The following is a 26989-nucleotide window of genomic DNA, read 5'->3' as shown; positions in this document are numbered from 1 at the left end:
CCCCTCGAAGAACAAGTTACTCTCTTACCTGGTAACGTTCTTTCGATGGGATGGTCCGACAACGTATTCCATATCACTCCCACCCTGCATGCCCCGCTACAGAATTTCTTATGCGATTGCAGCTTACGTTTCCGCAAGGCTTTCTGTGTTTATACTGGCAGAAGATTGGTGCCACACGTTCTGGGGAAAAAACTACAACTGAGGCTACGGGCATCATGCGTCCTACTTATAACATCCGGTGACATCGGCGCGACGGAGGCCGTCGAGGACAGCGTATCAACGTCATCGATGCAGGACGCAGATGCCGAAAATGTTCAGAAGCAGCGCAGCTGTGGTGATTACCTGTCATAGATATGTAATACGTCGTCGGACCATCCCATCGAATGAACATTACCAGGTAAGAGAGTAACTTGTTCGTCTGCCTTTTTGGGCCTCCTCGTTGAAGTGAAGCAGGGCCTCTCTAAGGCACAGTGAGCAAGGGGTCTGTTTTCTTTAGTAACAGGTGTTCGAGTTAAATCAAATTACTTTTCATCACCTCACACTAAGGAATATAGTGCCCTTACAACTATTAAACAGTTCTGGGCTGCTTATGGGGCTCAGCTGGACTTTTTCTCAGGTTTGCCACTGACATGGGATCAGCCTCCTAAGGGCTCTCAGAACCTCCAAAACCATCCATCCTGGATCTGTGTTCCTGCTTCTGGCCCCGTAGCAAAACCCCAGGTGTCTGTTTTTCAACCCTCTCACCGACTGCTGGCTAATGAAGCACAGCATCTCTTGCTGCAGACTATGCTCCTGCTATCTCCTCTCCTGCTGCTTTCTTGGATGCCCTGTCAGGTCTGACCATTTCCTTCCTCCTTCCATGCCTCTATAGGGCCTCTCTCCTAATCCTTTTTCTGACTCCCAGCAATTGGTTTATATTCTTTGCACTATGTATGGGGCTCTCACATTGGTTGTCACTCTTAATTTGTCTTTGTGCCTACCACTGGTCCATAGTTCCCCCAACTTGTATATAGCCCTTAGTCCAGCATGGCAACAAACTGAAGCCTGGCCTCCATGCAGGCACTGTGCTCGTCCGCAGTGTGTGTCCTTGCAGTGGCTACCACAGCTCTCCATGGCTCTGGATGCGTTTTTGCAGAATTCTTGCCATTTTAGCTTCCCTTTCTATGGGTAATGTTAGGAACGATTTCTCTTTTTGCAACTTTCCCTTCCTAGTTCCTTTGGACCCACCTTCTTTTTGCTCTGTTTTTTAACCTGATCCTACTTTTTGAAGTGAAGTATAGCCTTCAGCTTCACTTTCCTTGCCGTTTGCTCATTGTTATGGGGAAACTGATCATTCCTTCAGACTATCCGTCCTGGGAAATATATTTCATTTTTGCACTTTTTAACATTGCACATAGTACTTTAGAGTGCAGTGCAATGGGGCTACTTTTGAATCACCCTAGCTTTTTACAGTTGGGATTTTTGATTACTTTTATATGTGCTTAAAGACATGCTAGTGGCAGAAGATACATTTTTACAATTTGTGCATTATTTTTAGTGTCCACATTCGAGTTTACTGCGTATGGCTACTAAACGTGGCTAGTGCCCTAAAATGGTCGTGCCACAAGATTTTTGCTTGCTTCTTTGGCCGTCTTGTTGTTTTGCCTTCTTCCTGCCTTGCCAGGTCAGGAAATCCCTTATGAGGCCATACACTTGCATGGGAAATGTGCTGCTTTCGTGGACTACTGATGCCTTTCTGTGTGTGGTGCCCAGGGTCCCACTCCACATCTGTGGTGCCAGAAAGTCTAGGTATGGGGCAAATGTGAAACCAGTCGTTTTCCTTAATTGTACAACTAATGGCTGTTTAAATGATGCAGATCCTTACATTGGTGGGCTTACTTCAAGCTCAGATTTTTGATAAGAGGAGGCCCTCTGCAGCCATTTCTCCAGATCATCGCTGCAACTTAGAATCCCTTGAATAAGCACTGCCTGCTGAAGATCCAAAGACAACTCCTGGAGTGGCTCAGCATCCCTTCCTGTTTCCAGCCAGGGAAGCCCTGTGTGACTACCAGATCTCTACCTACCATGTACCTTCTCCAGGTAACTCATTGCTCTGGTAGTTTTCCATTGGTAGACTTGCTTTCCTAGGCTGCAGAGTTCCGTCTCAGCTTGGGGATGGAGTGGAAGACCTATTTTACCTAAAGTGGTTAAATGCAAACATTTCCACCTGGGTGCAAATCAGAGCATCAGTAGTTCTGACCCTAAGCATCACATTTCTTAATGCTTAGCCTGTCCAAACTGCCTGACCCTAAATATTTAAACGAGTGATTTCGTTTTTGGGTTACCCTCTTCAAACAAGTCTCACTCATGGTTTAACTGCATGTAGTGTACCTATATATAAAATAATAATGAGCATTTGTATATTGCATGCCAAAAAGTGATTTCGTTTTTTTTGGCTAACCCCTGCCAGCACCACTTCTTGCAGCTTTGAATCTGTCTTCTATTTCCATGCTTGAACAAGGGTATATCCTGTGAGGCTGCTACTGTGTCCTGAATCTATGATGGGTCGTTTTGTACTTAACTCATAGCTACTAATCCCTGTACTGTATGTATGCTAGATAGAGCTCAAATAATGGTCTTTTGGCTCTCAATCTATGTCCTGCGTTCACTGTAGGAGACGGATAGCTTCATTTGGCAACTATACTCATAAGTCAAAACATATGCCTGTGAGATTGCACATGAGGTACAATGCGATAATTTAAGTAGAAGTTATTGAGTTGAAATGGGGAAAAGAAATGTATTTGTAATGCAGATTTTATGGGCTTGGATTCTGGAGGGGGGATGGGTTGGAATGCACTATGTACGGGGGGACATGTACTCATATAATCTGGAATTCGCTTTAAGATTGTACAATGGTTTAGTATTTTTGAGGGTTTATGTTTGTGTTTTTGTTGGTCTGCTGTTTTGTCTTTGTGTTCTGTTTATTGTTGGGAATCCTCGATATGGTATGGTGGTGGGTTGGAATGTTCGGTTCTTGACAATTTATAGCATTGTCTGGCTTTACTGCTTTCTTGTTTAGTGAATGGCAAAGCACTATAGAATACTGTTTTGGGTTATTGTTGTGAATTGGACATTTGAATAGGTTACTATAATGTGATGGGTACACTAACGGCTTTGACTTGGAATGTCAAAGGTCTCAATTGCCCACGTAAGCGTAGGAAAGTTATGGCGAGATTGTGTAGAGCGAAAGCAGATGTTGTGTTTTTGCAGGAGACACATTTGGTAAGTGAGGACAGTCACTTTTTACTTAATTCAAGATATCGTAAAGAACTTTCTAATTGTTATTTGTCTAAGTCGAGAGGAGTCAGCATTTTGTTTAGAAAAGGTTTACAATTCAGTGTTGATAAGGTGGTAATGGATGGGGAGGGTCGGATGATTTTTGTCGACATCCTATATAGTGGCAAGAAAGTCACGTTGGGGTGTATTTATGGCCCGTGCTCGCCGGCAAAGTTGTTCTTTGATGGCATATCTCGATTACTCAGTGAAATGCATGGGGAGACGATTATTTTAGGGGGGGATTTTAACTGTGTTCATGATTACAAATTGATCAGACCAGTCAGTGTAGGTACACGAATTTTGGTGTATGTAAGGAGTTTGATTTTTTTTTTTACAGAATTTCAGCTTGGTGGATGTTTGGAGGGAACTTCATCCGTCTTCAAGAGAATATACATTTTATTCTCCAGTGCATGATACATTTTCTAGAATAGTTTATGTTTTAGTTACTGATAGATTGTTGGATAAAACAGTTAATGTGAATATTGGGGAAAGAGAGACCTGCCATGCTCCTGTGGACTTACATGTGGTCATGGATAGGGAGGTTCCCACATTTATGAGGTGGTGTCTTAAAGTGGGGGTTCTGGATGACTGGGAGTTCAGGAAAGCATTCAGACATTAATGGAGAGGTATTTCGGGGAGAATGAGGGGTTGGCAGACTTTAGGGTGGTGTGGGATGGCTTTAAGGCTGTAATAAGAGGGGAATTTATAAGTAAAACTGCATACTTGAGAAATAAGCATTTATGTGAATTGAAATCAATGGAGGATAGACTATCGTATTTGCAACAGAAATATATGCACAGTGAGCTAGGGTTAAGGATAGATTGGAGATGTTGCAAGCTCAAAAGTTGTTGGCAAGTAAGACTGACTTATTAGCTGAGACAGGCCTTTTCTATACGAAACAAACATTTTGGGAGTATGTGGATAGGAGTGGGAAACTGCTTGCTAGTAGATTGATTGGAATGACAGAAAAAATGTTTGTTCACAGTATTGTGAATGAACATGGGGATGTGGTGGTGAAAAATATTGATATGTGTGAATGTTTTAAGGAATTTTATGGGGAATTGTATTCAGAGGATGTGTTTCCTTCTCAGGTGGAATTGGAGGATTTCTTTGTGAATTTAGATATTCCTAAATTGACATTGGAAGAAAGCGGGGAATTGGAAATGGAAATTGAGGTGGATGAGGTTTTGCAGGCTATTGAGCAGCTTGGGGTAGGTAAGTCTCCAGGAATGGATGGTATTCCTGTGGAGTTTTACAGGAAATTTAAAACTTAGTTAGCTTCTATTTTGTGTAGGTTGTTTAATATGTTTGTGCATGAAGGTGATTTGTGTCAATCGATGCGTGAGGCAATAATTACACCTTGATACCGAAAGAGTGGAAGGATCGTAAGAATTGTAGTAATTATAGGCCCATTTCATTGCTGAATGTGGATGTGGATGTGAAGATATTTGCAAAGGTTATGGCGAATAGGTTGGAATCATGTTTAGGGAAATTGATTCATGAATCTCAGGTGGGGTTTATGAAAAACAGGTTTGGGAATGATAACATAAGAACTTTGGTTGACATAATGAGTTTGCAGAAAAAGGAATTATTGGATACATCATTGGTTTTTATGGATTCGGAGAAGGCGTTTGATAGGGTGAGTTGGAGCTATTTGAAGTTTGCAATGGAAAGGATGGGGTTTGGGAATAGGTTTCTGGGGATAATCGGTTGTCTTCAGGGTGGTGCTAAGGCAAGGATCTGGGTGAATAATATGTTGCCTGAGGCCTTTGAGCTGACTCGGGGGACGAGGCAGGGATGCCCTTTATCGCCCTACTTGTTCAATCTCGCTTTGGAGCCATTATTGGCATATATCCGTGGGGAACGGGGTATTAGAGGTCTAAAGTTTGGTCATATTGAAGTTAAAGTTCTTTCATATGCAGATGACATGGTGGTGGTTCTCGCGAATCCTGAACGGGGTAGTGTAGTTCTAAAAAGTATCTTTGATAAAGTGGGTAAGTTATCGGGGCATAAGATTAATTGGGATAAAACTGAGGTGTTTCCGATTGCTAAGACTTGTGTACAGGGTTATTTTTTGGATTGGAATTGTAGATGGAATGAGTCTCTTGTGAAGTATTTCGGTGTTTACTTGACTAGGGATGTTAGAAAAATGGTGGAATTCAATGTAGTAGCTACTTTGAGGAAGGATATTAGGAGATGGGAGCGCTTACCGATGGGGATCTGGGCAAAAATCAATGCAATTAAGATGACTCTTTTACCAAAGGTACTTTATGTCGTGCAGTCTTTACCTTTGAAATTTTCGAAGAAGATGTTTGCTAGTATTGATCGAGTTTTTCAAAACTTTCTGTGGGGGGAAAAAAAGAGACCAAAGATTACGAAGTTTATTTTGATGCGTAGTACTAAATGCGGAGGTTTTGGAGCATTACTATAAAGGGTTTCTTTTGAAAAAGGCAGCGCACTATTTTTCATTGGGGAGTGGGTCAGAGCCCTTTTGGGTGCTAATTGAAAGGTGTAAAATGAATGGTTTTCAGTTGAATGCTAATACTTCAATGGGGAAACTACCTGAGAGAGATAGTAAGCTACCGACTGTTACTGTAACTAGGGAAATTTTGATTTGGTGGTTGAGTATTTTTCAGGGTAATATGTATCTCCATTACGGAGCCTCTATTTGGCTTAATCCAAGCTTGCAAATTGCCAGTAAGCCTTTATACTGGAGGAGTTGGGTCTCGAAAGGGATTTTGTGTATCAGGGATATGGTACGGAATGGTCATATATTAACATTCGAGGAGTTGCAAAGGAGGTTTCATTTAGCCAGAAGGGAAATTAGTAGATTTGTGACGTTGAAAGCACGATTGAGTGAGAGGTTGGCAATGTTGGCGAGGCCATTGGAGGAAGTGTTGTCGGCTAGTAACATTCTCATGTCGTCGCCATGGATGGTAAGCACTTATATTAACTTGATACCAGTATGTTCTGTGGTTGCTGATTCTGGGAAGAAAGTGCTGGAGAAGTGGAAACAGGAATTGGAATGTGAAATTACGGAGAAGGAGTGGGAAAATATGTGGGGTGTGGTGTATATAGGAGTAAATTAGATCTCAAATTGTGATTAATTCACTTGAAAATCTTGGGACGTCTTTATTGGACTCTGTTACGAATGTGTAAATTAGGACAAGCTGATGATTTTGTGTTGGGGATGTGGGAGGGAGAAAGGGACACTGATTCATATGTTGTGGTATTGTTCTAGGGTGTTAGACTTCTGGGTGGGAATATTGGATAGACTGGATGCGATTTTGTCCAGAAGTATTCCTAGGATGCCTATGCAGGTGTTGCTTTTATCAGGAAAGGGACGATGCGCGGTTGCTCGTAGATATGGGCAGTGGATTGATAAAGTGCTTGTAGTTGCAGTAAAGCAAGTGTTGATGGTGTGGAAGACGAGGAAAAAACCTAGAGTGGAGAACTGGATTAATGATATATTAATATTATCAGACTTTGAGCGGGGGATGTTTTTGAGGAAGGGCAAAGAAGATAGATATCTAGCTCTTTGGGCACCATTTAATGATTTGTATAGTGGATGAGTATTTGAGGATTAGTTACTTTTATCGGGCCCAACGAACTGGTAATGTGCATGTGCGTTGATTGAGGATTCCTCACCCCTGTTGTTGTTTTATTTTGTTCAATCTGTGGGATGTCTTTGTGTTGTTCTGTGTTGGAGTTTTATGTACAAGGAGATTATGATTAAGTATTTATGCATAGGAAGAAGTAGGAGTTGTTTCAGTTATCTACAATATTATTGTGTTTCTTCAAGCTTTGAATTGCTTTTCGTTTAATTACAGAGTGATGTGTCATGTATTCTGTTAAACCTTTGGTAATGTATTGTTTAGTTATTTGAAATTCTTGAAAATAGATATTTTTATTGTTTGATAAGTTTATTTGATAAGTTTATTTGATATACTTACAGCAGAAGCTTTGTATAACATTTCATATAAAACATTTAAGAGGAATTCGTTCAAGATACAAACTACAAATGATAAAACATTGTTACAGAGATTTTAAAAACTTTTCCACACTTTGCACAAAGAGCATTATGTTAAACAGTTAAAAATCTCAGATAGGTGCCTATAAAATCGAACAATAAAATAGATTAAGTTCATGTCGTTGCCTTGTATGAATTTCAACCATAATCCAGGGAACTCAGGGATTGTGACAGCATTATTATATGATTTGAAGTATTTCATTCGGAGATAGTTCATACTTTCACATGTAACGATCAGATGGTACAAAGTTTCTTCCAACAGGTTTCCGCATAGTCTACAATATTTGTGATTATAGACATTCTTGTTCTTCCAACTTGACGGCGACAGAGCTACCGATATATTAAATTTGAGAAGTAGATAGGCTCTGAAAATATGGGGATTCGGACATGCCAGAATATATTGAGGAATATGTATACGATCCCTTCTGTAGTTATATTATTCAGTAGCAGAAGGCAATTTTTCTAGGTGAAGAATATTAAGCGTGAATGTGAATTAATTTAGTTTACGTTTCAGCCAATATTTAATGTTGCCCGTCCCATATATGTTGCTGCCTTCATATAGCCACTGATGATGAATACGTTTCAATAGACCAATTTTACCTAACGATATGGAGGTGTCTAAACTGAGGAAGGCCAGCATATATGGGGTAACAAGTGTATCGGTAGTCACAGTCGTCACTTGTTGGAAGAACATCACACATTGTGAGAGGTAACAATTCCAGATGCCTTTTATGTCGAACTCCAAGTATAGATATTCAACACTTGTGCATTTGGGTAAACGGAACAAGCGCCTCAAGAGTTTAGCTTCAAATCTGACAATTGCTTTTTTAAATTTATGTCCCCATATGGATATGGCATAAGAAAGCATAGATGTTATTTTCGATTTGTAGATAGTTATGACGGCCGATGCACTAAAGCCATTGTTACGGCCTATGAAAGCACTTAACAGATTAACTGAGGCCACGCACTTTACTTTAGCTTCAGCCCAATGAGATTTCCAGTTGAGCTTATCATCAACTATGACTCCTAGATATTTGTAAGAGGAGACTTGCTCAAGACGGACGTCAGCTAGACACCAATGTATGCGCCTTGGCCTCAATTTCCGAGTAAATACCATAATTTTGCTTTTAGAAATATTGATGATGAGGCCATTGTTATATGCATATGGATTAGTTGCATGAATGTTAAGAGGCAATCATATCAGCCAAATAGAGGTTGAAGAGTGTTGCAGCTACAATGCATTCCTATTTTACACCACGATTGGTGGGGAATGATTTAGATAGTTTGCCTAAAGCATTTAAACGAATACAGACTGAAGTGTCTGCATGAAGAAGCATTAACATGCGAAGCAATCCACTTGGAATCCCCCATTCATCCAGTTTGCGCCACAGATGATTCCTACATACCGTGTCAAACGCTGCGGAAAAATCTATGAAGGCACAATAAACATCCAAATTCTGCCGCGCCCAAGAGTGTTCAATTGCTGAGGTTAATATGAGCAAGTTGTGTAGGGTGCTGGATTTGGATCTGAAACCAATCTGGTTGGGAGGTAGGATCTTATGTTTATCGATCCAGGTGTTCAATTCATGGAGTAGCACTTTGGTAAAAACTTTAGATGTTGAGTCTAACATTGCTAGCATTCTAAAGTTGGCTGGAATATCCCATGCTCCCTTTTTGTGAATCGCTAATATATTGCTAGCTTTCCAAGATTTAGGGAGAATTCCGTGAATACCAATATGGCTAAAAAGTAAATGCAAAGCTGCACCCCATGATGGGGGATCACTTTTTAATACTAGATTGGATATCCCATCAGGGCCAGCAGCACGAGAAGATTTTAAATTTTCAATGATGGTGAAAATGTCAAGTACAGAGGCCTTGCATTCCCAAATGGAATTCGGGATAGCAAGCGCTGTAGCGACAGTCTCGGTGCTGGCTAGGGCCATAGCTATGTGGTCAGCCCAAGATTCTTCATTAATACAGTTTATTGTGAGATCTCCTTGCTATAAATATTGAAAAAAAAAAAAACATGCGCTGGTATATGAACCTTCGTAATTAAGTTTAATCTGTCGTTTGTATCTCTTCTACAATTGTATGCCTTTTTCATACAGCTGTTGCTAAGTCTCTGGAGGATAGCTCAGGGGCAAGGTGCTCGACTTGGAAGCAAGACGACACAGAGCACCACAGGTTCGATCCCCGGGTCAGCGCTTAGAAACCTCTGGCTAAAGAGTGTTATAAATAACCTATCATATCATATATCGTATCATATGTGTCCTGTACCTATGCCATTATTGTGGACTGCTAATGTGGCCCATGAAATGCCATTTGGGTATTATTCTGATTCCAGCATGATGAAGCGGGTGGGGCTGGCCACTTCCAGGGTGTTACCATGATTATTTTGATTGGTGCTATGGCAGCATATTAAACACTGGGTTGTGATCGGGACTATGGGCAGACTGAGATTCTTCAACCTCTTCATTTCTTTGGTTGGTTAATGTGGGGGGCTTGTTAGTGCCTCAGGAACATAACCCCCTTAAAATGCCTCAGACCATACGCTGCTTTATTATTTAAATATGTTCTTTATGATTATTGTCTGTTGGGCTGCAACCATCGAGTACTCTAAGCAGCACTTTCAGGAAAACTACACATACATGAGAACAGGGGTCAAAGCTCGGATACTGGGAGCATAAGTACGAAAAAAATAAAATGAACGGGGGATTTAGTGACAACACGTTGGGCATTGAGGCAGAGTTACTTTTGGAGACCCATCTGAGAAGGACACTGTGATTCTGGGGACAGGGTAGGCCTGCAAACTTCGTGAAGAGCAGCACAGAAGGAGGTATAAGGTGGATCTCCCAGGGTCTCTGCCCCCTCCTTATCCTTATGGCCAAGAAAACACCCACCAATGCCTTCGGCAGGGAACTGCCTAAAGCTGTTGAACTACATCTTATGTGTGTCAAGTGTTCGATTGATCTTTATTCGACAACAAAGCTTGTTTTAAAGGCGCTTTCATACAGGCGCTCTACTGCCCCAGACACCACCCCCTGCCTTGCCCCACACCTTTCCTCCCCAACGAACCAGCATCCCAATCACACATCAACTCCACGCCAAAACTCGCCCAATACTAGGTAGCACTCGCCGCACACGCCCCTCATCAAGAACTACATATACTACCACCCAAACAAGATCCACTGTCTCAAAAAGAAATTTCAGACTCTCAGGATGCACCCATCTCCAGCACCTCCCCCTCAACAACCATCACCCCCTCCCACTTCTGCTGTCTCAATACCATAATGATGCCCAAAATCCATGTGACTCAGGAAAACACTGACACCGGCTATCAGCAGACAACAACCCCCAAAGAAACCTCTCTCGACCCTCCTAACACCAAAATAACCATCACCCTGGCCCACTCGATCCAACCTCCAATTACTCCCAACACCAGACAACCCCTTCTAGGAGCCCTACTAAATGTCAGATCCCTTGGAGCACACGCAATTGAGACACAAGACTGCATATTAGAGTATAAACTTGACTTCCTAGTGCTCACCGAAACATGGCTACACTCTGCTTGAGGACCACAGATCTCACTAGCTGTCCCTACCAACTACACCGTCCTTAGAGCAGATCGCCCCAACGCCATAGGCGGAGGAGTGGCCATCATCCACAAAACCTCATTACTCTTTAGGGAATGTAAAACGTAAGTATTTAATGGATACGAAACTCACTCTCAAACTAGCCGTCAACCATCAAGAAACCATCAACTTATTAATAGTTTATAGAATACTGAGGGCCCCAAGTAAGCCACACAGACATCCCACCACTAATTACACCGCTACTTAAACCTAAAACTAAATACATCCTCCTAGGGGACCTCAACCTAGGCTGTGATGACCCAGCGGACAACAAAGCTGCAGCCTGCCAAAAGGCATTCCCGGAGATGCAATTTTCCCAAATAGTGAACACCCCTACCCATTCCAAAGGTAGAATCCTCGACTGGATACTCACCCCGAATACCGCAGTAATCATAATAGATGCCCTCAAAATGCAATTGTCCGACCACTGCCTAATTAATTTCAAAATAAATCTAGATACTGACCACACAGTTAAACCTGCAATCCATTCAGCTCAGAAATACGTGTAAGCTTACCCCTGAGGGAGGGGCGTGGCTTGGCAGCCATGGACTAGGCTGCTCTTTGTGTGTGCTCCTGTGATCTGTTAACCGATCCTACAAAGCGCAAGCATTTCACACTGAAATTTCAACTAGGAAATATAAATATGGTAATGCAAATGTAAGGGGACTCCGGCGAAAGTATTTGTATGCAGATCGCATAGACAAAGTTATGGACCCTTGAAGTTTGCACGAAGTAAAACGAAACTAGCAGCAAAATGGCGGCGGTCCCTGGGCAAAGGGACTTTTGAGGTGAGGACTGCTGCCAAATTCAAGACAGAGACAGACGGGGGAGCCTGCACAATCCACACGCGGAGACGGCAGCCTCCACACAGAAACACCATGGGAAGAGGCGGAGCGATTGGGTGAAGCTGGGATGCTCGTGCTGAAGCACTAGAGAGACCGCTGCGGAGGAGAGCGGACCAGAGAGCGCCCGGGACGGTGCAGGAGACGGATCCTGGAGTGAAAGGAGACGACAGCAAGGCGGGAGCCAGGAGACACGACGGTGGAGAAGCAGCACTGCAGAGAGCAGGGACGTCCCCGGCGGCTGCGAGCAGGGCTGAAAGAAATTCCAGCAGATAGAGAGCAACGGGTGTCCGCCGTGTACCCAGGTACAAGCACAACTAAGCCGCAACGAACGGCTGGCCCATAAGGGAGAACCAGAGGCGAGTCCCTCATGAAAAAAGGGAGAAGAAAGAGGGAGCAAAATAATTTCAAATAAGGAAATAAAAAAATAATAATAATAAAAAGAAAAAAAAAAATATATATAAAATAAAAACGAAAAGCTCATCAGGGCCCATCAAGTGGAAAAGACACTTCATCACTCAAATTCCAGGGCCCACAGACATGAGCCAAGGAACCCCAAGGCCACAGGCCAGAAAGTTGCAGCCGCGGCCTGGGAAGCCATATCAAATGCAGGTTGCCCCCTGCGCAGTGCATAAGTAACATTGGATTGCCCAGAACAAGCATCAGACCACTGCGAGGTGAAGGTGGCCCACGGAATGACACGGTGGTAGCTGTGCAGACATCAAGCCTGTCCTGCATCGGCGAATCAGCACCCCAGTCTGGGAGCAGTTAAAGGATACACAAACAGCATCTGGCACGCAGCTGCGCCGGAGAGGTGAGGACGCCCGTGGATTATTTGGGGAACACGCTTTGTGGGCACTGGGCTGGGGCCAGAGCGCAAGTCTAACGAGGTGCGGCGGCATCCACCGGAGAATCAATACTACACGGGACAGAATAGCCAGTGGATGGGAACCAAAGACCCCACAGGTGGCGAACCCGCACACCAAGGAATAGGAGTACATAGGAGGCAGCGCCATTGGGAGTCCAGCACTTGTGAAGCTAAGAGTGCAGACCAGACGGGACGCGTCCTTGGGTAACAGTCGGGCTGGACTAGGTATGCCCAGGATAATGGCTCTCAAAGGGGGCAAAGCCAAAGACAAACAACCGACAATGGATATCTTTGCGAAATCGCAGCAGTCCCCAACGACACCTGCACAGGTTTTGGCTGCTACACAGGGAGAGACAACCTCGTCAAGGGATGATAATTTGATCCTTGCAGCTATCACGGAACTTAAATCCTCGTGGGGGATTGCAATGGCAGACTTGAAGGCGGCATTAGAAACGAAGATCGACGAGGTAGAAATAGAGGTCAACCTGTTAAGACAGGATGTGAGAGGGTTGGTGGAACGCACTTGTGGCCTGGAAAGTGCAGTGAAAACAAACCAGGAAGTCAGCACAACCAACGCCAAGGAGGTCCACATCCTGAAACAGCAAGTGGCAAACCTGGAAAACCATGCAGAGGAGGCGGAAGGACGGGCAAGACGATCCTACGGACTATGTGGAGAATATGATAATCCAAGAAGTAGGAGCTAGCAAGCTCTCCCAGGGGTTTGTGATTGAACGAGCGCATAGGGCCCCAACAAGGAGACCTCAGCCAGGGGCCCCTAAACGCGCAATCATAGCAAAAATATTGAACTACAGAGACAGGGAGAAGATCATGGAATTCTTCCGTTAAGGAGGAACAATAACTCGAGCGTCGGCCACGATCACAGCATAACCGAATTACACGATGCTGGTGCAGAGATAGCGCTACAGCTACGTGGCCGTGAAAAGGAGACTGCGAACGGCCGGATTCAAATATATGCTTTTGTACCCTGCTAAACTTAAGGTACTACATAAAGGCAAGGTACATTTCTTTGAAACACCAGAGGAGGCGGCACAATGGCTGGATGCCCAAGGCTGTCCAGAGACAGGAGATGACCGAGAGTGAGACAAACAGGATAAGTGAACCAGCTTCATGATTATTATTGCTGGGGGCGGGTGATAGTACAACAGGGCCCTTGGGGGGAGTATTGAGTATGTTAGAAAAGTGCGAACGCTAATTATATTAAACACGCATTAAATGTACTTGATGGACTGGAATATAGAAGTGTGCACGTTTGTGCAAGTCTGATATGAGCTATAAATGCGCTGCGACGTATAGTCCAACACAGGAGACACAGGATGCAAGGGACCTACCCCCAGTTGGTAGAGTAGGTGAAGCACCGATAGGGTGATATCTCCCTGCTGTGTCCCGAGTACTGGCAACAGCCAAGAAAAGGGCTAGATGCGGGGGATGCCTGAGATCCAGGGATGGAGCTGGGCATAAGTTGGGTTGGGCGGAGGAAGGGTGGGTGTTAGGGACTTAGTTGGGGCTGGGAAGGGAGGAGGGAGGGAGAGGAGTTTGGGGAGTTGCAATGGCATTGGGAAGGGGTAGTTTAAGGTGGGGAACGAGCTTACATACGCGAGTGCTGACGCTTCAGGCGAGGGCTGTGAACACACCAAGGCGGGGAGGAGTGAGGCAGGAACATGGGAGACCTTAAGATAATTTCCTGGAATTTCAGGGGGCTCAACAGCTCCCTAAAAAGAAACAAGGTCATGATGTACTTAAGAAAGCGAAAGATAGATGTTGCCCTAATTCAGGAGACTCACCTCACAAAAGAAAAGTTAGAGGTGATCAAGAAGAAGTGGAAGGGGACCGTCATTGGCGCAACATATTCTACTTATGCCAGAGGGGTGATCTCGTGGGTGGCACTGCATGTCCCATTCCAGTTACTACAGTCCACAGTTGATGCAGATGGGAGAATGGTGGCAATAAGAGGGCTGGTGGAAAACAGAGAAATATGTATTATAAACACATACGCCCGAATCAGGACACATTGACATACTTTAAGACCCTGTACAATAAAATTAGCTCCTACCTAGGAGGGGAGGTGATCTGGGGGGGGCAGGGGGTGGGTGCGATTTCAATTGCACATTAAACCCGAGGGTAGACGGGTCAGACAATAAGCTAGACAGACTTGCCCATGCTGCCAGGGCCCTGCAGGCTCTGCTGACGGACTTCCGGTTAGAGGATATATGGAGGGTGTAACACCCACAAGACAGACAATACTCGCATTATACTGCCCCACAGAATTTGCACACGAGGCTAGACTATATGTTTAGCACACAGATGATGTCGGCAGAAATAGTACAGACAGAGTATAAAGCGAGGGTCTTATCGGATCACTCGCCACTGGTCCTCACATGGCAATACCAACCCCTAAGAGCCAGGATTCCAACCTGGCGACTTAGAGCTGAGGCATTGAAAGATGCAATGTTTAGGGAGGACCTGAGAGAAGAGATAGTAAGCTATTTTGAAACCAATACAGGGAGTGTTGAATCGGCCGGTACGCTCTGGGAAGCCTTCAAAGTGGTAGTGAGAGGGATAGCTACAGCCAAGTCGAAAGGGCTGCAGGGAGAAATATTAAGGGAGTTGCAAATGGCAGAAACTAAGCTAGAGACAATGCAGGACAGGGTGGGCGGCATCAAGGAGGAAGCCGAAGCGATAAACCAACTACGACAGGAGTGTGAGGGACACTGGGAGAGATTGTGCAATTTAAACTATAAAAAGTACATAGAGAGGCAACATGCAGGCAGAGACAAACCAGGGAGGTTGCTGGCTTGGTTGTACAAAAGTGAGACCCCCAGAACCACGATCAGAGCAATAACTGGGGAAAACTGCCAAATAGTGGATACCCAAGAAGGAGTAAATCGGGAGTTCCTGGACTACTACAAACGATTGTATGAGGAACGAAGTGATAGCAAGGAAAAAATGGAAACCCTGGAGGACATAGGTGTCCCACGAATAAGCACGGAAGAACGAGAAGACCTAGATGCCCCAATTACTCTAGAAGAACTAGAAGAGGTGGTAGTGCACTTACCCACTGGTAAGACTCCAGGGACAGATGGACTCCCCAGTGAGTACTACAAAACGTATATAAATTAAGTGCTTCTCCCGTTGCTAGCAACATTAAATAAGGCATTTGAAACAGGGAGATTACCAGAATCTCTAGGGGAAGCGATAATTATCCAGCTACCCAAACCCAACAAACCAGGCAAAGATTGTGGATCGTTCAGACCATTATCAATGCTAAATCAAGGTAGTAAAATAATTACGGCAGTGCTAGCAAATAGAATGAAACGAGTCATAAACAAACTAATACACCCTGACCAGACCGGATACGTCCCGCATAGGAACATATCCAATAACCTTTGAAGACTCCACCGGGTCATAGAACATATGAATGGAGACCTGGGTGAGATTGCAATTGTATCGCTGGACGCAATAAAAGCCTTTGACTCGGTCAAATAGCCTTGGCTGATTGCAGCCCTGGCTAACTATGGGATAGGACCTGGGTAACTTAAATGGGTCAAATTACTGTATAGCGCGCCGCTAGCCAGAGTCAAAACAGGAGCGATCATCTCAGAAAGGTGGCAGCTCAGTAGCGGCACCAGGCAAGGATGGCCGTGGTCCCCAATGTTGTACATTTTAGCACTGGAGCCCCTGGCAATATACCTGAGGCAACAGTATGAGGTAATAGGGATTAGCATAAAAGGAGAACCACATTTATTTCACTATATGCAGATGACATGCTGTTGTACCTAAGATACCCTGAAGAAAACCTCCAATATATCCTGGAAGTGATGGAGCGTTTTGCGTCGCTATCAGGCATAGCTGTGAACCACCGGAAATCACTTATATTTCCAGTGGGTAGGTATGTGGGCGTCCCATGTGACCGATTACCTATTTTACAAATACCATGGGAGATTAGCAAGTTCAGATACCTGGGTATAGACATTTATCACACAGTGGAAGCAGAATACCAGCACAACACAGAGAAGGCGGTAAAACATATCGAAAATAGCATGAGGTTCTGGACTAAACTCCCCCTGGCGATGATGGGAAGGGGGGGGCGATGCTGAAGATGGCGGTGTTGCCAAGATTATTACACTTCTTCGGGAACATACCGTACCTGATACCAAGGCGATTTTTCACTAAGTTACAGAGCATATGCAGGGGATTTCTATGGCACGGGACTAGAAACAGAATTGCCCTTTGGAAGTTGCAGAATGCATACGATAAAGGGAGTATACCGCTACAAAACTATGAGATCTATTACTTAGCTAGCCAATTACATCAGAAGACCCGACCTCTGAAACGAGATTGCTAAGGCACGAGTGTGCCCCGTTCTTCTTGAAAGAAGTGATATGGCTACCCAACTCGGAGTTGAAAGAGCGCTGGTATTGGGATGGAAAGTGTGGCGTAAGGCCTGCCAGGTCATGGGAAACCCAACCCCATGCTCCCCGCAGGTGCCTTTGGTTACACTGACGGGAGGTGATGGGCAACTATTGAAAATGATTCGGAAACACTGGGAATCAGTGGGGATTGTAACAATGGGGGACATATGGCATGAGGGGGAGATAAAAGAATTCGGGACGTTGATGGAGGAACAAGGGTTACATGCGGGGCAGTATATCACATATAACAGAGTGATACGGCGGATCAGAGAAACATGGTTGGAAATAACACTGGTAGAGCAGCCTGACGAGGCCATAGAAACAATATACGATATAGCAGAAGGTGGGCATGAGATTTCCAGACTATATTAGATATTGATGTCCATAGTGGGAAAGGAAGTAGCCCATCTAAGACATGATTGGGAGGAAGAAGTCGGGGAACACATGAGTGACAGGATGTGGGAACGGGCCCAGGGTTATCACAAGAAAGTTTCCAGAAATGTGAGACTTCAGCAAATACAACTATACGTCACCCACAGCACATATATGACTCCCCATAAAATATCCAAATTCAAGAACGCAGGGCAGCAAACATGCCCTAAATGCGGGGAGGAAAACGCTGGGATGTCACACATGTTCTGGGCATGTACAGATATTGGGAAGTTCTGGGAAGAAATAGCCCACCTGCTAGGAGAAAAACTGGTCAAGATAAATGTTGAATCTGTGTGGGCATGTCTGATAGGAAGGTTCCCTAGACCACGCAAATTAAAACATATGAGTAAACTAAAGGACTTGGCATACATACTTGCCAAACGTAGAATTGCCATGGGCTGGAAGGCATGTAATAGACCAAAGATTTTTGTTTTGTGGATAGACTGCCAGAAATGTACGGAAGCTGAAATGGTAGTGTGGCAAGAAATGGGTAATAAAGGAGGGGAAGAAGAAGCAGAAACCCTGACGGCCTGGAAACACTTAGTGGCCACACTGTATGGGCCCACCCAAGACTGGTCGAGTGACCAGGATCCCGCTGAGGATGCAGAATGGGGTACCCTCCAAAAAGTTCTAAAAGTGGACCATGTAGTGGAGTAAGCTCAAGTTGGGGGGGGGGGCGTGGGGGTAGGCAGTAGATATGGAATGATATATGCAAATTCTGGTATAATTATGACATGTACTGCAGTTTTTTGTTTGTTGTGATAAAATTAATAAAATTGTTTTACATTTTTTTTTTTAAAAAGCTTACCCCTGAGAATTTAAAACCAGTTCTCTACAACCTACTCAACTCCAAACCACTGGACAGTACTAGCACAGAGAGTATCGCAAAGCATTACCACCAATGCCTAAAATTAGCAGTTGATGAAGTAGCCCCCCTCAAAACTAAAGTGCCCAAAGCTAAACGCAGCGCCCCCTGGTTCAACAATGAACTCATAGAACTCAGAAGAGAAAAAAGAGTGCTAGAACACCTTACCAGACAAAACAACTCCCTAGAACTTCAAACCAAACTACAACAACTATCGAAAGCCTATACAGTGTACTCTCCCACAAAGCGGAATCTCTCAATGACCGTATTGCCGCCGTATCCTCTAAAACTAAAGAGCTATTTACTATTATCAGAGAATTAGAATCAGCCATCCGCCCCATAATAACTAGCAAAGCCTGGTGCACCACCATTCAGGACGCACTATCCTCCAAAGTGACAACACCCCTAAAACCAAAATAGGCTATCAAAAAATGTCTATATCTTACCACCATAACCTCCCCCCCCACCCTCTGACTACCACCACTAGCTCGGACGTACCTGAATTCCACTTTACACAAGTCACCTCTGAACAGGTCCTCAAAACAATAGCATCCCTCAAGCCCTCTAATTGCAAAGGCGACAGCTCTCCAGCTAAAGTAGTTAAAGACCGCGCCACCACACTAGCACCTACCACCTACCATCACCAGCTTTGTGAATGAGTCCTTTAACTCCAGTGAAATACCAGCATCCATCAAAGTAGCCTGGGTCACACCCCTTCTTAAAAAGCCCTCGTTAGACCCAACAATTCCCACCAACTACAGGCCAACAACAACAGTGCCATTCCTCCTTAAAATCATCGACAAAATAGCTTATGCCCAAGTACAATCCCATCTTAAACAAAACCACCTACTAGAAGAAAGATAATCAGGCTTCTGTCCCAACCACAGTACTGAGACCGCCCTTTTGGACCTAAAAGACCAGATGGACGCCATCAGCGACTCTGGCAAACTGTGTATCCTATTACTCCTAGACCTCTCAGCAACTTTTGACTTGGTCGACCACGACAAACTATGCTAAACCCTATCCACCAACTTCCACTTTTCCCATAAGGCTACCGCCTGGATAAAATCCTTCCTCTCCGATCGCACCTCAAGAGTCACCCTAGGGAAAGTTGCAGCGGACCCCATCCCGGTACCATTAGGAGTACCACAAGGATCCTGTCTCTCTCCTGTATAACGCCTACACTAAATTACTTTTCGCAGCACTAGATGCTATGGGAGTAATCTACACAAACTTTGCTCATGATACCAAGATACTTATCCCCATCACAGGCAACTTGGAAGGGGACACGGCCATCATCAACACAATATATTCCCACATCAAAAACTGGATGGCTAACAACAGCCTATGTCTCAATGGAGAAAAAACTGAGATCCTCATAGTTGGTTCCCCTACCAAACTCAGCAAACTCCACCCAGACTACACGGCCATAGTGATTGACCGCACACCCCGAGTACACCTCGACTCCAATCTCACTATGAACAACCACATCAGCGCCCTCACCTCCTCAACGGCCGATACTGCCAAACTTATCACACTAGGTAGGCCTCTCCTCTCTCCTGAAGAGTGCTTGACACTTGCTAGAGCCCTCATCCTAACAAAAATAGACTATTGCAATATTCTACTGTACATCAAAACAAACGTAACTAAACTCCAACTCCTACAAAACAAAGCCCTTAGAGCAGTACTGGGCATCAATAGAAGAGAACACATCACGCAACACAGAAGAGATACGCACTGGCTCCCAGTACACGCAAGAATCCTACATAAAACACTAACCATCACCCACAAATGCTTATCTGACGCCGCCCCCACCTACCTCAACAGATGCATTGCACGCAAAGCTTCGCTCAGAGCACTCATATCCAATGCCAATAGTCAGCTGCACATCCCACGCTTCACCACCACAAGAGCAGGTAACGCCATTTTCCCCATAGCAGCCGCCCGCATCTGGAACTCACTTCCGCCTCAGCTGTCCAACGAAACCTCTCTACCAAAGTTTAATAAACAACTAAAAACTTGGTTGTTCAATAAATACTAAAAACTCGAGCATAAGTTCTCCCTCGGAGCCTGTAACCTTCCAAGTCTCATAAGATAATTGCAACTGTCTATGATAGCAACTTGTATATACATGCCTGTACTGTTCTTGTAAATCAAAATGTATTTAACCCTGACATGAAAACGAAGATATATGTAATGTACACCGTGATATCCAAGGGTCTGGGCGTGTAATCAAATGCAATAAATAAATAAATTAAATAAATAAACACGGCAGGAATGCTGGATAAAGCAGATGATAAAGACAAAGGAACAGGACACTGAGACATTGAGTGGGGGCGGTGTCCAGAGCTGTGGACTGAGCAGGACATAGTGACTAATTGAAACATTCAACCTGCCTTACTTCTCCGTACGACCAATGTTTACCAAGTTGCCAGCTGTGCTGTGAAAAGAGAAATTGCACTGTAATGTACTTGTTCACTATACATGTCTCCTCCGAGAGCTTCCCAAATCAAAGCTGTGGATAAAGAGAGTGGATTCAAATCGCACTGTGCATCTACTTTTGGCAAAGCTACTGAAAGCTTTCATACTCCTACGTCCCGTCCCCTTTCCTCCATACTTGTGAGACATCTCTCTGTCCTGTGGGACGGGACCGGAGCACTTTGTAAAAAGCATCCAAATGTTTCCAAAAATGTGTCCTTCCTCTCTTTCCTGCACGGGGCCCGGCACGCGTCCGTAACCCCGCCCACCTTGGCTCCGCCCCGTGCATCGCCCCCCAGTCCTTTTCTCCGCTCGATCGGGGCCCGACGCACTTGCATCCTCGGAAGATTTTCTTCCCTGTTTTCCTCTCTGGCTCTCGCTAGCGTTCGTCTTCTAGTCTGTCTATGTCTTTTAAATTAGACTTTCCAGACTGTTCTTCGTGTCATCGTTGCTTCGCGAGGGCGGATCCCCATCCTCTTTGTTTAGAGTGTTTGGGTCCGGAACACCGTTGGGACTCCTGTTTTTACTGTGACTCCCTTTCGGTCCGGGCTATTCAACGTCGGTTGGAACGGTGGGAGGAGGTGTTCCAACGCACTCCCCCATCTCATTTTCAGGCGTTCATCGACGAGAAGAAGAAACGCCCGGTAACTTCTTTACTTTTCAGAGCACCCCGGCCCGGGGGATACCTTCCCGGGTTCCTCTCGAGCCGGGAGGGACGTTGATCTCTCTGTCACCGGGGTTCGCCCTGAGGTGCCTGTCGGGCCTAATAATTCTACCGGAGTTTTCTCCGAGGGTTTCCGTAAGGGGCCTGTGTACACCGGAGTAACTTCTGAGGCCCCTCCTGTGGGGGCTGTGTATAGACCCAGCTCTGCTGAGTCACAGGGTACCGGAGCTTGCTCTGAGGCGCCTCTTTCGGCTTCCCTCAAAAACAAGACCGGGGTGCGCCCCGAGGCCTTGGCTGGGCTTGTGTTTACCGAACGGATGTTCGAGGCCCGTGCCGATAAGGCTAATACCGAGCCTAGGCCCGAGGTCCCTCATACAGAGGCTAAGGCTACCAACAGTTCTGAGGGGCCGGGCAGGGCCCTGTCGGTGAAAGCGGTTTCTCACCGTTCCCGCTCTTGTGGTGATACCAGATCTGTTGAGGGGGCAAAGAAGCAAGGTTCTTCTTTTACCGGCAGTGCCGAGGTCCTTCCTTCGAAGGCTCAGTTGGCGGTTGGTATGTCGCAGAAACATTCCAGGCCTCATAGTACCGGCTCTGCCAAGGTTCCTTATGTTAAGGCTAAAATTAAGACCCCTGATCCATCGACGGGGACCCCTGCCTCACCTCCTCACGTGCCGGAGTTCCTCTTAGATGAAGAGAAAACCGAGGCCGTTCCCGCCACGACCATGGCGGCCATTTTAGGTGCTACCCCTACAACTACGCCATCGGCCCCTGGTGTAGGGTTCGGTCCTTTGGGTGAACCTAAGATCACTTGTGCGTATCCTTACCGGCCAGTTTATGATTGGAACGCCCGGATGCCTCTTCCGCACAATGTTATGTTGCCTGCAGGGGCGGCCCCTTTGATTTATGTGGATACGTCGGCGGAGGGCTGGGCGTGGCACCCTTCTCTGTTACGTCCCTGGATTTGTCCACCTCATGGGAGGCCTCCTCAGGTTCCGAGGCAATCTCCTGAGGACGCTTTTTTCGGTAAATTTCAAGCGCTTATGCGCACCGACCCCATGAGGGAACATTTCAAAGGGCTTTTTAAGGAAATTTGTCCACCAGCGCCCCCGGCTCCACCCGTTCCTCTGCTGGTTCCGCCGGCGCCTCCTTTGCCCGTGGTGCTTGCCCCTGCTCTTCCGCCTTTGCCACCGTTGTCCCCAGTGGACAAGGCAGTGCCTGACACGGTTCAGCAGGATCCTGACCTGTCAGATGACCCTCAAGGCGAGCAGAACAACGAGGACCTTCCCCGCTCTTTTAGAGCTTTTCATGACCGGGTACTGGACATGATGAATTTCTTAGATGTTCCGGTTCCCGAGGCACCTGCTCCACAGGAGGGCGTGCTTTCTGGGGCGTTCACCCTGTCTCCTTTGGAGCGTACCAGCCTTTTCCTGCAGAAGGATGTTTTGGCCGAGGTCCGAAGAGTCTGGGAGAAGCCACACTCAGGACTTTTTGTCAATAAAAAGATTGACGCGAGGTACAGGCTGCACTCTTCGGAAGAAGTGGCCTTGTCGTCTTGTCCGCCTCCCTCCTCCACAGTGGTGGCTGCGGCCATGTTGCAGTCCAGACCTGCAGCATCCTCTTCCGCGATGGCTACTCAGGTCTTGGGAAAGGAGGACAAGCTCCTGGACTCCCTGGGGAGGAAAATCTTTGCCAATTCGGCCTTGCAGCTCAGGTAGGCCAATGCCTAATTGATTTTGGCGGGAGCTAACATGCGGATGTGGAAAGGTGTGTCGGAGTTTGAGGAGCACATTCTGGTCGAGAAGTTGGAAGACTTCAGAGGTGGCCTTTCCGATGCCAGGGTCTTGGCCCAGGATCTCCTGGAGGCTGTGGCTCATCACGTAGACACCTCGGCTCGGGGCATGATGCTCGGGGTTGATACCTCGAGGCAAGCGTGGTTGCATGCCACTAAGTTTTCGGAGGAAGTGCAAGACAAAGTATTGGACCTTCCATTCGATGGTAAGGAGCTTTTTCATTCTTCTACTGATGTAGAGCTCACCAAAACCAAGGATAGCATTCAGACGGCTAAATCTTTGTCTGTTCTGGTTAAACCTCCCTTCAAGACTCAAAGGCCGTTGTCTCAAGGGCGACCTTCCTCTGGTTTTAGGGGATTCCTCAACCGCAAAAATCGCAGAGTGGATACTCCTGCGGGGAATAACCGCCGTAGACAACAGCGTACGCGGTATTTCTCCCGCTCCTCAGTCTCCTCATCAGGTTCAGGTGGCACCGCCACCGATAAACCTCCCAAATGAGGGTTTTCCGCGCTCGCACAAGACCCCAGTGGGAGGGCGCATTGCGTCTCATTGGGAGGCGTCCCAGACCATCACAGAAGACAAATGGGTCTTGTCAGTCGCTCGGGCGGGCTTCCGCTTACCTTTACCCCCTACCTCACCCCTCAACCCTCCTTTTCAGCCGTTGGGCTCGCCCTCCCTCAACGCCGAGGTTCAGAAACTCCTGGACCTCAAGGCTGTGGAACCCGTTCCCTTTGGGGAGCGAGGGGAAGGCTTCTACTCCCGGCTGTTTACGGTGCCCAAACCCAACCAGGCTGGCCTGCGCACCATCCTAGACCTTTCCCAGTTCAACCTCTTTCTACCCCAAGAGAAATTCAAGATGATCACGCCCAGCCAGATACGCTCCTCTTTGCAGATGGGCGACTGGCTCAGCGTAGTGGATCTTCAGGCTCCACACAGGAGATACCTCCGTTTCTCTTTGGGAGAGGAGCACTTCCAGTTTCGGGTGCTTCCTTTTGGCCTCAGCTCGGTGCCGCATCTCTTCACGAAGATGATGTCGGTGATTGCGGCCTATCTTCGTCTTCAGGGTATCCATGTGTATCCTTATTTGGACGATTGGCTGTTACGCAGCCCTTGTCCGCTTGCGGCAGCGGGCAACCTCCAGTCTCTCCTTCAGCTCCTGTTCCATCTTGGGCTGTCGGTGAATTGGCGGAAATCCTCCATGATGGTCTCTCAGGACCTGATTTTTCTGGGTTTTCGTTGGAACACGATCGACTGCAGAGTATACCTGATCGGGGACAGAATGGCGGATCTGTTGGCCACGTGCCAGATGTTTGCGCAGTCGGAGAGTATGTCGGCCTGGTGGTTCCAGAGGCTTCTGGGCCTTATCGCCTCGTGTGTGCTCGCTCTTCCTCTTGCTCGTCTCAAAATGAGACGGACCCAGATGGCCCTTCGGAATTCATGGCGTCAGGCAGTGGACCCAGACTCCATGCGGATAATGATTCCGGATTCCATGAGAGTGGACCTGGACTGGTGGTCATCTCTCGGCAATTTGTCTGGGGGCGCAGAGTTTCATTACCCGGTCCCTATGGTGACGATCACAACGGACTCCTCCCTCCTCGGGTGGGGTGCAACGTTAGATCTCCTTCAGGTCTCGGACCTCTGGTCGCCTCAGGACAAGCTCCTGCACATAAATCATTTGGAGCTTCTGGCGATTTTCTTGGCGCTCAGGGCGTTCAGACCGGTCATTGTCAACAAAGTGGTCCGCATAAGAACGGACAATGTGGTGTCCATGTATTACATCAACAAGCAGGGGGGAACAAAGTCTCCCCCCCTCGTGGACCTGTCCATCCAGAATTGGGAGTGGGCCGTGCTTCATGGTGTCTGGCTGCTTGCAGTGCACATCCCGGGCCAGCTGAATGTCACAGCAGATGCCCTCAGTCGGCGGACAGTGGTCAGCTACGAGTGGGAGTTGAAGGCAGAGGTCCTCTCAGGGATTTTCTCGCGCTGGGGCACGCAGCAGGTGGACCTCTTCGCGACGGCGGCGAACAAGAAGCTTCCTCTGTATGCCTCCAGAGGGGGGCTGGGAGACTCCTCTCTGGGGGATGCTCTAGAGATTCCATGGCACAACATGAGAGCTTACGCCTTCCCGCCTCTGCCTCTAGTTCACCGGGCAATTTGGAAGTTGAAGAACTCGGTGAACTGTTCTCTTCTACTGATAGCCCCATGGTGGCCGGCCAGGTTTTGGTTTTCAGAACTCCAACACCTGTCAGTTTATCCGCCGATCAGGTTACCGGTAACTCCCGATCTTCTCCACCAGGGGGAGCAGCAGCTGTGGCACCCCTCCCCACAATCGCTCAGCTTGGCGGCATGGTGCCTGAGTTCAGGTCTTTAGAGCATCTGAATTTGTCTGCGGATAACATGCGTATTATCCAGGCAGCCAGAAAACCCTCGACCAGATCTCAGTACAAGAGTAAATGGCTCAGGTTATGTCATTGGTGTCTAGAGAAGAAATTGGATCCAAGGGGGGCCACGGTTGACACGGTGTTGTCCTTTGTGTCCTCCCTAGCAGAGTCAGGTGTTCATGTTCTGTCATGCAGGACTTACCTTTCAGCGGTCTCCGCTTATCTTTCTACGGATCAGTGTTCGTTTTCTCTGACTAACCCAGTGGTAAAGAGGCATTTCGCTGGTTTAACACGCCTTTACCCTCCAGTTCGTAATCGGCACCCGCCATGGGACCTGAATGTTGTCCTGACGGCGCTGTGCCATAAACCCTTTGAGCCAATGGCTACTGTGGACCTCAAGTACTTGTCTTGGAAAGTGTCCTTTTTGGTCGCCGTCACATCGGCAAGGAGAGTGAGTGAGTTCCAGGCATTGTCGATGGAGCATCCTTTATTGGTCTTTCACAAGGACAAGGTAGTCCTTCGAACTAATCCGGCTTTTCTGCCAAAGGTAGTGACCAAATTCCATTTGAATCAATCGATCTCCCTACCAGTCTTTTTTCCGAACCCCGCCTCTGAGGCGGAGAGGGTTCTACACTGTCTTGATGCCCGAAGAGCTCTTAAGTTCTACCTGGATAGGACTTCCGAGCTTAGAAGTTCTTCTCAACGTTTTGTGACTTTCGGCAACCCTCAAGGCAAGCAGGCGTCTAAGGCAACTATTTCTAGGTGGATTGCCACCTGCATCAGGGAGTCTTTCACTATCCAAAAGCTGGAACCTCCTAAAGGTATTCATGCACACCTGGTGCGGGGCAAGGCAGCTGCGGTTGCTTTTCAGAAGTATGTTCCCTGGGAGTCCATCGCTAGGGCAGCTACTTGGGCCTCTCCATCTGCTTTCTGTAAGCATTACTGCCTTGATGTGAGTTCTAGAGCTGATGCTCTGTTTGGTCAGGCTGTGCTGAAAAACCTTTTTCAGTAAGGGGTATTTCCATCCACCCGTAGTTCCTGTAAGGAGTGCTTGGGAATCTCCCACAAGTATGGAGGAAAGGGGACGGGACATAGGAGTATTACCAGGTTACTCACTGTAGTGACCACCTTACTCCTAGTCCATAGTCCCCTTTCCTCCATACGCCTACCCGCCCGCCGTCCCCTCTAATAAGATTCCTCTGTTATTGGTAATGGGTCTCTGACCTGGCAAAGAAAAGGACTGAGGGGCGATGCGCGGGGCG

The 26989-nt window shown here is 46.6% G+C and overlaps 1 protein-coding gene across 5 annotated transcripts in view; it reads left to right on the top strand.

The window, feature by feature from the left end:
• SCAPER (S-phase cyclin A associated protein in the ER) overlaps positions 1-26989 on the top strand; it is a 4210252-nt gene that overhangs the window by 1033245 nt on the left and 3150018 nt on the right. The window lies entirely within an intron of this gene.

Source organism: Ambystoma mexicanum, chromosome 11 (genome assembly GCF_040938575.1).
Source record: "Ambystoma mexicanum isolate Mex_15411 chromosome 11, UKY_AmexF1_1, whole genome shotgun sequence".
Classification (NCBI taxonomy): Eukaryota; Metazoa; Chordata; class Amphibia; order Caudata; family Ambystomatidae; genus Ambystoma; species Ambystoma mexicanum.
Note: the sequence above shows the minus strand (reverse complement) of the source record. Positions and strands in the feature narration are given on the sequence as shown.